Genomic DNA, 13752 nt, shown 5'->3' with positions numbered 1-13752 from the left:
CTTTCATGGATTATTCTCCTCAGGAACATGCATTTTAATAAATAAAAAAGGCTATACCAGTAAAGTAATAAAGGTAGGATTTTAGACATGTACTTACTTATAGAGGAAACTTTAAGAATTTTGGGGGTTTGCTAGAATCCCCTAGATTGCACAAGTAGGTGGAAATCTACTTGGCCTGTATATCTGTATCTTGGGGAAAGTGTCGGAACTAGATGATGTAAAAACAGAAAACAGCCCACTTACTTTTCTATGGTCTAGCTCCTGGAATTTTACTCCACTGTGAAATCCAGTATAACCAATATTTCATTTTCAATTTCAACTTGTAAATTACTCCTGTAAGGGGAATGTTATAAGAGGTAAGTGATATATTTTGAGAGCAACTGAAAAATCTCAAGACCTAAAATTTCCAGCATCTGCAATCAAGTTTTAGTTTCCTTAATCCATGCAGAGCAAGGTATTTGTGGTGTAATGCAGGTAATTTCATTCATAATCATGAACTGTGTATTTAAGTAATCAGTTCTATGCATAATTGTTCATTCTAGATGAAAACCTGTGCCTAGCTTTTCTGAGGATATGTGTACATTTTTTTCCAAATTCAAAATTAATCATAAATGATTTAAAACTTAATTCAGAGCTGATTTCTGGCCATCGATAACACATATTGAATGGGTATAGAGTTGGTTCTTGGAAGCAAATGAGGTAGGAGGGGCAGTTCCTGTGGAAGAGGAGTACAGCTTGTTTATAGTACCCTCAACCTGTGACCTCTGTGTGGCAATGTTAAAAATAATGCCCATTAATTCTGTGAGATCAATAATCCACCTACATTATTGGCAATCCTGAGGGCCTTGTAAAGTACATGCCACCTACCCCAGAAGTTTCTGGGCAGTTTGCAGATGAGCCCCACTTGTGTCCAACAATGTGACTACAGCCTCTGGTGCTATTGCTTTGCACCAGACTGCTACTGGGAGTCCCCTGTGATGGCTGGACATTTACCCCTTTTGTCAAATCCTGAAATATCCTCTAGGGTTTGGTTACACATGCTTCTTCTATCCCTCTGAGAAAACACTGACTGCCACTAGGTGCTGCTTTCCCAGAAGATCTCAAGACAACACCCAAAATGTCAAAATCATACTACTTTCCTTTCAGTATTCAGTACGCTGGGGCCATGCTGTGTTCTGTGAGGAGTAAATTGCCCACCCTTTTCTGTGCCATTTTGTGAAGATGTGATTGAAAGACACGCTCCCACCTTTCCTTGGCTTGAGTGAGGATGTCCTTCATCTTGCACCAAACTCACCATATTGTCCCTCAAACCCACCCTTCCTTTTGAATTGACTTTTTTCCACTATAATCATTATCATCATTCTCTCAACAGTTCAGATTCAAATTCTTTGAAATCTTTCTATTCCAGTTCCCACATCAGATGACTCAAAAGATTTCACTGATTTCAAACTGCCACTTACATAGTCTTTCCTACTTATGGACTCATTTGTTTGCTTACTAAAGGAGTATTTCTTGAAAAGCAAACTATAGGTTAGCACTGTATTAGAAGTTCAGGTTCAAAAATAAGATATAGAACAGTAAATAGATAATTACAATATTGTATGAAAATATTTAACTTAGTTCCTTATTACTTCTTACTTGAACTATTTAAATATTCTTTTAATTTTTGCTAAAAATTCTAGTCTCTTCAATTCAATCCAAATTGTTCCAAAAAGTCAAAATTTTCTAAAAGCCTGTTTCTGAACCTACATTGCATACATCTTCTTAACACTAAGAGTATTCCTATTGCCTCGTTAATGAAATTCTAAGTCCATTTTCAGCATTTAGGACATTCGCAAGAGTCAAATGCCATGCTAAACTTTTATTTAATCCATTCTCCTGCAAGTAACCTATGCTCCGTCCATTCCTGGACCAGTAACCATTTCTTGAAAGATTTTGGCCTTTCTTTTTCTTCAATGTCTTCATTACAGTACTGTTGTTTATGCTTAGAATATTAGCCTTTCTGCTTTTTCCAGAGATCTCCTGCCTAACAGAGGTAGGGTTATTTTCTTCTGCAAGCTTACATTACTTTTCTTGTCTTCTGGACCTTAATGAATATTATTTTGTGTTTTGTTTATATCCATCTCTCATCTCTCCTGATAGAATGGAGGTTCTTTGAAAGAAAGAGTTTGAAGCTTATTCATCTTTTAATTCACATGCTACATAGTACATAAACCAGGTCACATACTCAATTTGTCGATTGCATGAAAAATTATTTTATCAGCTATAAATCCTTTGACTTATAGCAAAGGTGACTGAATGGAAATATTTGTCATGTAAATCCTATTTTCTACTGACTTCCATTATGTAATTAAAAATATGTCCCCATGGGAGAAAAAACAATAATACACTTAGTAAGAAACTGGTGAGAAACATGGTGACTACCCCCATGAAATACTGAGCAATATACACAAAAGACATATTAATCTAGAGGCTATTAGCCTTCTTTAGTTATTTTCATTTCTTGAGACCTATTTCAGTAAGTATTTGGTGAATAATTAAATAAAAGAGAGTCTCCATTTCATTATAGAAGTCTGTTTTTGTATTTAAACTGTTACTTTAATTGAAGTGTCTGAACTGACATATTTGGGTGAAAAAAGTCAAAGCTAAACTATTGGACAAATCCACCCAGAAAAAGCCTTGTTCTCTTATCAAAATGTGCTTTCTAGATTTCCCTTTAAAACAGGATTTGTTGCCCTGCCTTTCAGGGAAGAGCCTGTAGCTTGGAATTCCTTTAGGGTTTGCCTCCGGTGTAAAACACTTCATCATTCAAGGACAAACACTTCCTGGGGCAACTCACACCCAATAATGTAGTAAGTGAGCATATAGAGGGCCGGCTATTTTGATCCAATCTGGGACAACTTTAACAGGCTATATATGAGCTAGAACCATAAGTCAAGCTGACTGACTCTTTCTGTAGTCTGCACATAAGCTTGACTTCTCCCTCTGCTCAACCCCACTTCCTCTTCCTCTTGTTCACAGTTACTGATTCCTAATAAACACCCAGTACCTTATTAATTTATTAAATTATTAATACTTTCAATTCCTTATTCCAGGGTACTCAACCTGCAACAACTGATGTCAGTAATGACTTAAGAAGCTAAAATATAAGATGGTGTTTTAAACCTGGCTCACTTGGTGCCTAGCTGGCAATGAGCATCTCATCACTGATGGCAGGTGAAGCATAAACATCCACCACCAAGTAGTTGCCCAGTTTGTTAAAACTTCCACTATATTTGTAAAAGATAGCCTCCAGATAGCCACAGGTGAAAGCTGGAAAGGGACACTGGTGCAAATGAGGGTCAAGGCTACCTGCTCATATGTCTTAATTGTTCCCTATAGCCAGTGCATGTTTACTCTCAGTATTACCAATTCCATCTATCAGTGGACTAATACCTGTAACACCATTGAATCTGCTGGAGAATAGGACCTCAAGGGGCAGAGATGAGTGCACCATGGCCTAGACTTGCTATAGAGTCCTTTTTTTTTTTTTTTTCCTTTGGAGCCCACTCATAACTAGCAGCCTGCAAGTTGTCATTATAGAACAAGTTATGGTCTAGAGCAGTTTAGATGTGGAACATGTTGCCTACAGAAACCAGTAGTCTACTTGGTACAGTGCTTCCTTCTTTGTGGTAAGTCATGGTAGATAGAGCAAGTTGCCTTTATTTTGTAGGAAATTTGCTAACACGCTGCTTACCACTGAACTTCTATAAATTTCACTGAAGCCATAAGTCTCTAAAACTTTTTACAGTTTATCTCCCAACCTCTAAAGAACATGCATCTTGCCAAGGTTTCTAATATATAAGCCATTTGTTGCTTATCCTGTCTAATGAGGATTTTTTTGAGGAGAGTATAGGAAACTATTTTACTGAAGTGGGAGGCGGACACATACAGAATCTTTTTGGATGGGCACATGAAGTCCCAGGCTGGGGATGGGAGAGCTGGCATGTGGTGGTGAGGCTGGTACCCTGGTGCTGGAGTTGAGCATACTTGAAGAATTTTAATTAGCTGCTGTTATTTATCAGGTAATTCAAAATACTGGAACAAGATAAAGGACTATCTGGCTATTGCTAAGTTATATTTGTGCTTTGGAAAGCTAATAAGCTGTATATGGCTGATCAGTAATTAAAATCTAAGTGTGAAAGTAGTAGTAGGCAGAAGGAATTGTTGAGCAGGCCTAGGACCTAATTTTAAAAGGACATAATCTCCAAGGAAAGTTAAAGACCCAACAGCTTAGGTTGGTTGCAATGCCAACATCACAGTCCAAGATGGGAAAGAATGTAAATTTGACACGTTGTATGAAGATATCTCAGATGAAGTTCCTGATGCTATTGAATCCCCAGGTTTCCCTGACGTTGATGAGCCTGAAGATATGGCCTGGTACTCCATATCAAGGGCTAGTATTTTGTAATTGCCTGAAAATTCTACATAGGCCTCACCCCATATGGCCACTCCTAAATCTGTCTCTTTTCCCCTCTAAGACACTAGGACTACAACTAGGATGATAATTTACCTGAAGATATGCCCAGCCTGAAAAGGGAAGAAAGAGACTCTACCCCCAAAGCAGCTATGGGATTTAGGCAGGATCCCTGCAGAGCCAAGAAAGTATCATGAACTGGATTCCAAGGGTAATTGATCAAAAGATGATGAAACATAAGCTGAAGAAGGGAGAATCTAGTGGTCTTCCAGCACTGTCCTGGGATTAAGAATAACTAATATTCTGGCAAGGATTCTGGTAAGGGTATAGAAATACAGCTAGGATGGCCTCTAGATGTATTAAAAAAAGTGATGTTTCATATATAACTTAAGTAGAAATGCTAGAATTGCCATGGATCATGTGGACAAAGGCATTATCAGGCTCAGAGAAAAATGATATGTTCTAGAGGAATATGTATAATGTAAGAAAACTCACCCGAGAACTATGCTTCAAAGGAGGACCTGAAGGATACATCATTTACCAAAGCAATATGAAACACACTGATGAGTTCCACTTCTGCTTCAGATATAGAACGCCAGAAGAAAATGTTGCCTCTACTTTAACAAGCAGGAAAAGTTGGATGATATGCTAAATTATAACATTTTATGAACCTGTCAGAAAGCAAGATAACAAAGTAAATTGAATTTCAATGGGTGATAAGGCCTTCTAGAAAGAGACGAGACCCATGTACTCTCTTGCCTTTGGCAGAGCCTATAAGAAGTAAAAGCCATAAAAGCAACGTTGTCAAAAAAAGAAAAAAAAAGCAGGAAAAACAAAGAACAAAACAAAAAACAATTGACATATTAATTAACTATTAAAAGCTGCATGTCACCACCCATGACAGTTTAGCATCCCTGGAACCCCAGACATAAAGTAATTCTATTCCATGGTTATTAACAGGTACTTATGAAAAGATTGGTGACTAGGTCCAGAGAGCATGCCCCTTACTTATGGAGGTCAACATGGGATAACTGGCTGCCACTAGAGACTGGCACAGACATCTATCACCTCTAGAACAGGATAGAACCAAAACATGTCTGCCTTTGTGGAAGAGATAGGAAACCTTCCCATAATCAGGTCACAGACAAAGATGGATTACTTCTAGGTAAAGAGTACAAGGAAAAATATTCTGCTCCTGATTGAGGAGCAGGGAATTCCACTGAGTTCAGGATCCAAGCTGTATCATAGCTGAGGTCTGCTTCCATAAAGAAAAGCCAGGAAATGCTCTCCTGAACAAGATCCACCATAAATACAAGGCAGAGTGAGGCAGCCATGGGGAGAAGAGCAAGGACTCTGTGAAAGCTTCATCCGCAGGACCTACATGCACAGGATCTGCCAAAGACAGAAGTTGAACTAGGAGAACAGAGAGCATTACCACTGTGAGCATAACACTAAAGTAAGAAGTCCGAGAAGTTCACTGCAGTGGAGAGGACAAGAGTGTATGGACAGAGGCCCCGCTATTGTACATGCAGAGGAATGCTGAGAGCTGAGACAGAACAGAAACCCATTGCTACCACACTCTAAAGTGCAAGAAACCCATTGCAAGTCACACTCTAAAGCAGAAAGTAACAGCTGTCCATGTCATTTACAGAAGGTTATATTAAGGGTGAAAAAACACAAATTCTGTTCAATTCCTTGCTATATTGCCCTACCTCCATCTCTCCAACATAAACATATCAGTGGCCCATTCCAGGTGTAAATACTTTTTACCTCAGTCTCTAATGTTCTTTTAAACACAGTGTGAAGCACTTAATAAAAACCTATAAGACAAAAGAGCGAGAAGAAAAAAAAATATATTGCCAAGAGATAAAGCAGTAAAAAAATAATATTCAGAGATGACCCTAATATTGTATCTAGGAGACAGGGACTTTCAAAATACTATGATTAACATGGTAAGGTAACAAGTGGAGGAGGTGGACAGCATGCAGAAAAAGATGCAGAATTTCAGCAGGGAGATAAAAAGTATTTTTTAAAAAGATAAGTGAAAATCTAGAAATAAGTAATAACATAATTCTTTCAGTGTATAGAAGTAAGACTGGGTATATCTGATTATTGAGTCATTTAACTTCCAGATAGATCAATAAAAATTATCTAAACTTAACAAAGAAATAATAAAAAAGATAGAATAGAATATTCAATAGCTATGGTACAATATCAAACAAACTATATGTAACGGAAGTTGCAGAAAGACTAGAGGATAGGATAGAAAATAAACATTTTAAGAAATAACCATTTGATTTTTCAAAATTTAATAAAATAAGAAAAATCCTACATCTCTCTCTCTGTCCCTCTCTTTCTCTCTGTCTCTTTTACATACACACACACACACACACACACACACACACAGAAGCCTATTATACTCTGTTATGTTGCCAAAATTTAAACAAACTGTCAAATCAGGATTAAACATTTAGGGGAGTGTAATTTTTTAAAAATTAAGGCAAAATAAAAATTTGTTAAGAGAAACAGAAGATGAGAGAATTCATTACCAGCAGGCAAGAAAATAAATTTGAAGAGATGAAATGAAGAGAGATAAATATTAAAAAGGTTAATTTAAACGAAAGTTTCCATATATTTAATTGCTATAATAATAATGAATATGGTAACAATGTATTTTGCCAATTATACTTAGGAGTAAAATGTATGACAACAATAGCACACAAGATGGAATTAAGGAAAAGGACTTAAACTATTGTATAGGTTTTATGCTATCTTTGATGTGTTATAATATTATTGAAGTTAGACTGCAATAAGTTAAAAATGCAGGATATAAATGCCAAAGCAACAAATAAAAAAATTTAAAAGAGTATAATTACCAAGCCAATAGTGGAGACAAAATGAAATAATGAAAATATTATATCCAAAATAAGGCAGGAAAAGAGGGGAGAAAAAAGGAACAAGGAACAGATATGACAAATAAAAAACAATTAGTCGAATGGTAGGTTTATCAGTAAATACATTAAATGTAAATGACTATAAACACCCCCATTTCAAATATGGAGAATAACAAATTGAATAAAAATAAGGGCAGCCATGATGGCTCAGTGGTTTAGTACCTTCAGCCCAGGGCATGATCCTGGAGACCCGGGATTGAGTCCCACATCGGGGTCCCTGCATGGAGCCTGCTTCTCCCTCTGCCTGTGTCTCTGCCTCTCTCTCTCCCTTTCTGTGTCTTTCATGAATAAATAATAAAAATAAAATATAAAAAATAAATAAATAAAAATAAAACCAAGCCCAAGCAATGTGCAATCTACAGAAATGTACCTTAAATATAGAGACAAAAGCTGAAAAATCAAGTAATGTGAAAACATTAATTAAAGACTCTGGGAATATCTTTATTAATATCAGAGAAAGTTACTTCAAATGAATAAATATGGGGAATCCAGGGGCATCACATAATGGTAAAGTGTCAATTTAACAAGAAGGCATACAGAATTCATAAGTGTATGTGTATCTAATAACAGAAGTTCAAAATGCACAGAACAAAAACCAACCAAATTTAGAGGAGAAATATACAAATTCACAATTATAGCTGGAGACATAACACTTCTTTCAGTAATTTATAGAATAAATAGAAAATCAGAGGGATGGAGAAGACTCAAGCTACACCATCAACTGACTTGACATATCTGATGCTTATGGAACATCCCACCCAACAGTAGCCAACTTTATGTTCTTTATAAGTGGTCATGGAGTATTCATCAAGAGACACCATACTCTAGGCCAGAAACCAAGTTTTAATAATTTTAAAAGAATTGAAACCATACATACAATATATGCTCTCTGATTACAACAGAATTAAACTAGAAATTGATTACAGAAAAGATATTCGGAAAATTTCCAAAAAGTTGATAATCAACACAAATACAAATGTAAATAACACAATTCCAGGTAACTCATATGTTGAGTTAAAAAATAAAATTACATGGGAATTTAGAAAACACTTGGAATGCAATGAAAAAAAAAAACAGAACATATCGATATTTGGGAAATATACCTAAAGTAGTGTTTAGAGGAAAATTTATAGTATTAAATATATTTATTAGAAAATTATATAACACATAAATAAGTTAAACTTCTACTGTAAGAAAGTAAAAAAAAAACCATAAGAGTAAATAAGACTCAAATGAAACAGTGGGAAGGGGAAAATTAAAATAAAAGCAGAAATCAATAAAATAAAAAAGGGAGAATCAATGAAACAGAAAGCATAGCCAGACTGATTAGTAAAAATGAAAAAAAGCATAAAAATTATCAATATCAAGAATAAAGGAAATACTAAACAATAAAACTCCCAGAAGATAACAAAAGAGACAATCTAGATGACCCAGGGTTTGACAATGACTTTTTAGATACTTTAAAGAAAGGATTGATACATTGGACTGTGTTAGACTTAAGAATTTATCCTCTATGAAAGATGCTATCAAGATAATGAAAAGGAAAGCCACAGACTGGGAGTAAATACTTGCAAAAGACACATCTGATAAAGAACTATTATCTAAAATATACAAAGAACTAACAATAAGAAAATGAACAATCTGATTCAAAATGGACTAAAGACCTTAGACAAACATCTAACCAAAGAAGATGTACAGATGTTAAGTAAATATGGAAAGATACACCACATTCTAAGTCATAGGGAAATGCAAATTAAAACAATGAGATGCCTCTGCACACCTTTTCTGAGTGACCAAAATCCAGTCATTAACATTGTCAAATGCTAGCAAGGCTGTGGAGTAAAGGAACTCTCATGTATTTGTGATTGGAATGCAGAATGGCACAGCCACTTTGGAAGGCAGTTTGGCAGCCTCTTACAAAACTAAACATATTCTTACCAAACAATACAGCAGTCGTATTCATTGGTATTTACCTTAAGAAGTTAAAAACTCATATCTTACAAAATAAAACAAAACAAAACAAACCTGCACATAGATGTTTATAATAGCTTTATTCCTAACTGCCAAAACTTGGAAGTAACCTAGAAGTCCTTTAGTAGGTGAATGCATAAACTGTGGTACATCCAGACAATGGAATTTTATTCAGCACTAAAAAGAAATTAGCTATCAAGCCATGAAAAGATATGTAGGAACCTTAAATGCATATTACAAAGGAGCTGATCTGAAAATGTTACACACATAATTCCAACTATATGGCATTCTAGAAAAGTCAAAACTATGGAGACAGTTAAAAGGTCAGTGATTGCCAGCATTTGGGAGGGAGACACAAATGAATAAGCAGAGAGCAGAGTAATTTTTAGGACAGCGAAACTATTCTGTATGATACTGATATGAACACGTGTCATTATAAATTTGTCCAAACCAATAAAATGTACAACACATAGAATGAAACCTAATGTGAACTATAGACTCTAGGTAGTGATGATGTATCAGTGTAGGTTCTTGAATTATAACAAATGCAGGGCCCTGGAAGGGATATAGATAATGGGAGAGGCTTTGTACATGTGGAAGTTTATGGGACATCTCTGTACCTTCTGCTCAGGTTTGGGGTAAACCTAAAACTGTTCTAAAAAATAGTCTATTAAAAAAAATGAAAGGACCTTATTAAAGATCCTGCAGATCAAAAGAATAATAAAAGAACACTTTGGAAACATGCCCATAAATTTGATAACTTAGATGAAATGGAGAAATTCTCTGAAAGATATAAATTACCAAAGTTCAGTAAAAAAAAAAAAAAAGTTGAAAAAAAGATATCCTGGGTAGTCCTATATCAATTAAAGACAATGAAGGTGTAGTTAAATGTATTTCCACACAGAACATGTCATTGCTGAATTCTACCAAATATTTAAGGAGCAAATAACACTAACTTTACACAAGTTCTTCCAGAAAAGAAAACGGCGGGGAATTCTGGCATACTAGGCCAGCAATGATAACAAAATTAAAAACATTGTACATAGCGAAAATCACTGTATAGCTAATAAACGTAGGCAGAAAAAAGTCTCTAATAAAATAAAAACAAACCAAATCTAGCAATACATAAAAACAGTAATACATGATCACATATGGTGAATCTCAGATTTGGGATTGCAAGACATTAACATTTAAAAGGATTGAACACTGTAGAGCACTGTATTAATGGGCTTGAAAAGAAAAAAGAAAGCATGTAATTTTCTAAATATATACAGAAAAAAATATCTACACCCATCATGGTAAAAACTTATCAAATGAGGACAAGAAAGAACTGCATGATTCACTGTGCTGTGTTGCACATGCTCAGTATGGGAGCTGGTTAATGTCTAGGGGAAACTTCGTGTGTTTGTGTTTCTCATGTTTTTTTTTTTTTTTTTTTTGAGGGAATATTGATCTTCAAGCTCAAGTTTAAGGATCAGATTTTGCCTCCTCAACCTAATATAACTATCTCAAGCTTTAGGTCACTGCTCTCTGTCTTGCTTCTATGACACTGGTTATTTATTAGAAGATGCTCTGAAAGAAAATAAGTGGAGGCAAGGATAGCACTCACCTCAGAGCACCTCTTGTCTCTTCTGGATCTTATCTCTCAAGTCTTGCCTAACTTCTTTGCTCTATTGTGCTTCCAAATAGCTCTTTTCTATATTTTGTTCAACTTTAATGGTTGTTTTTGACAGGAAGATTTGTTTAATACAAGTTACTCCATGAAAGGCAGAAACAGAAGTCTCTCTTTACTTACATTTAATCTCTTATATCTTTAGACTTACCCAAAATGATGATTTTATATTCTGTGTAATAATTTCAATATTCAAGCTTTTTGTGGGTCTGCTTCTTGGGTCTTTTGTGACTATTGGGTTTTGATCATTGGAGCTCCCTACTCCCCAGTCTACCCATTTAATGTTTTTTTTTTTTTTTTTTTTTTAACCATAAGCTTATCTTCTTTTGAGACCTAGACTGAAGTCTAGTTCATCCAGAAGTTATTGGCATTCACTTCTGGAGTGCTACACATCTGGAGTGCCACTATTCCAGTGATTTTTGAGATTAAAATCTTCATATCTTAATCGAGCAAAATAGTATAAATTTGGTATGCGATCTTTGTAAGAATTTACTTACTGTTGTAGGTACTGTTGTATACTTTTTTTTCCTTCCTCCTCAAAGCATTGCTTGAGAAAGGGGATTTTCCTAAATAAATTTCTTGGGAAGAAAGGCAGATTTATTTCTAGATGCTCTTATATCAAAGTATAGTCCTTGAGGGCACAAGCCTAATGCCAATGTAGGAGAACTTCCTCTTAGATTTCCTACCTGAAGTTGGTCTTGGGCTTTGTCTTGTGTCTTCTATGAAGCCATGAAATATTAAGTTCATTCACATTTGGCCAAGTTTCTTCAGGGTAGAATTAAAATTTGCTTTCTTGCTAATCCCTCTAGGTTTCCAGTTTTACTGATTTTTTAACTTCTAATATTCTATTTAGAATTGCCAGTCCTTTACTATATTTTTAAAGGGAGTTTAAAATAATTTATAAATGTCTTTTAGTTGTTTTGAAGGGAAAAGTTGATAAGACTCTGTGAACTGCCTCACTCCAAGAAATAAATACCTATAATTACTTTCACATATATCATTTTAGTTAATTCTTAAGATCACTTGTGAAAAAGATGTCATTATTAGTGACATCACACAACTAGGGATACTGCTACTGTTTCCTGAAATTCATGGCCAGAAAGCAGCACAGCTTTGCTTCAAATCAGATTTTCTGACCCTAGACCTCATATTCTTTTCATGATATATTTTACTAGTCATTGTTCCACCTGTGAAGAATAATAAGTTTGGCTTCCAAAATTTACATCAGCTCAAAAGTTGGAAAAATAACACACACACACACACACACACACACACACAGACAAATTCTACTTTGGGCCCTCATATGTGGTTCTAAAATTTCTCTTGATTCATCAAACAAGCTCAATTTAGAAAGGACATAGCCATCATCATTTGTGCAGCTATTCAGAGTGGCATCACCAGATAGTCTCCATCAAAGGAACATCTCTGAACAGCAATATAATATCAGTGCTGGCTGCCTCCCAGAGAAAATTAATCATAATACCAGGAGTTAGAAAGATCCTACACAGATTTCAGAAATATTGCATTTCTTTACCCTAAAGTTCACATTCTACCTGCTGTGTTTCATTACAAAATCCAGATATCATACAAAAACATCACAGCTACACTCCTCACTGTATGTATTTTAATCAAAAATCTTTGATCCATGTGATATTGGCCCTGTAGGCAAAAACTTCCCTTTGTGTTAAGAAACATTCTATCACTACTATGAGGTCCATTCTTGTTGGTTGGTAAAAATATTTCTAGCAAAATCAAGGGGGAAATAGCATACTTAAACCAGTAGATCATGTGAGAATTAGCAAAAGGTAATATTTGTATTAATAAAATATTTTTATCTCCATCCTTTCAAGTTTATAGAAAGTGTATCATTTGGGGTTGCATTTGTGTTTGTATATTAGCCATTGTCATAAAGTCCTTTTTTTATTTTTAAAAGATTGTATTTATTTATTCATGAGAGATACAGAGAGAGAGAGGCAGAGACATAGGCAGAGGGAGAAGCAGGTTCCCGCGGGGAACAAGATGGGGGATTCAATCCCAGGATCCCAGGATCATGACCTGAGCCAGAGGCAGATACCGCTGAGCCACCCAGTTGCCCTTGTCATAAGGTCTTCTATCTTTCCTTTGCATGCTTCAGCCCTTTCAGAGACTGGCCAGTCCTTTAAGAAATCCATATTCTGGATTTAGCTACAAAGAACACATTTCAGGCTTCGAAAATTCTTGCAATTTGGTAATTCTTCCAAACCTTGGTTAGTGTTTTTGTGTGTTATGGCTGAATTCCATTCTGCATTTTCTTGGTATTGTGTCTGCACATGCACTTGTCTTATTTGGTTTTCTAAGATTATCTAGGTTTTTACACAGGGTCAGAGCATTAAGGGATTTTTTTTATATACTAAGATATATATATTAATAAATAAATATTTTTATTAGCCATATAGCTTTATCACATTTGTGTGGGGCCTAAGGTTCTAATATAAATATGGGCAGCAATATCATATATTGAAACTTAAAAACACTAATGATTCCCTAAAATTAGAGAATACGGCAAACTTTATCTATGGCTCCCAATGCACAAAGAACCATAGGTAAGATCCTGTTTTTCCTAATCTTATTTTTCCCCAGCTTTATTGGGTATAATTGACAAATAAAATCATATATATTTAATTTAAGGTATACCTCTTGAAGTTTTGATAGACATATAT

The sequence above is a fragment of the Canis lupus genome, chromosome 30, assembly GCF_003254725.2.
Source record: "Canis lupus dingo isolate Sandy chromosome 30, ASM325472v2, whole genome shotgun sequence".
Taxonomy (NCBI): Eukaryota; Metazoa; Chordata; class Mammalia; order Carnivora; family Canidae; genus Canis; species Canis lupus.
Note: the sequence above shows the minus strand (reverse complement) of the source record.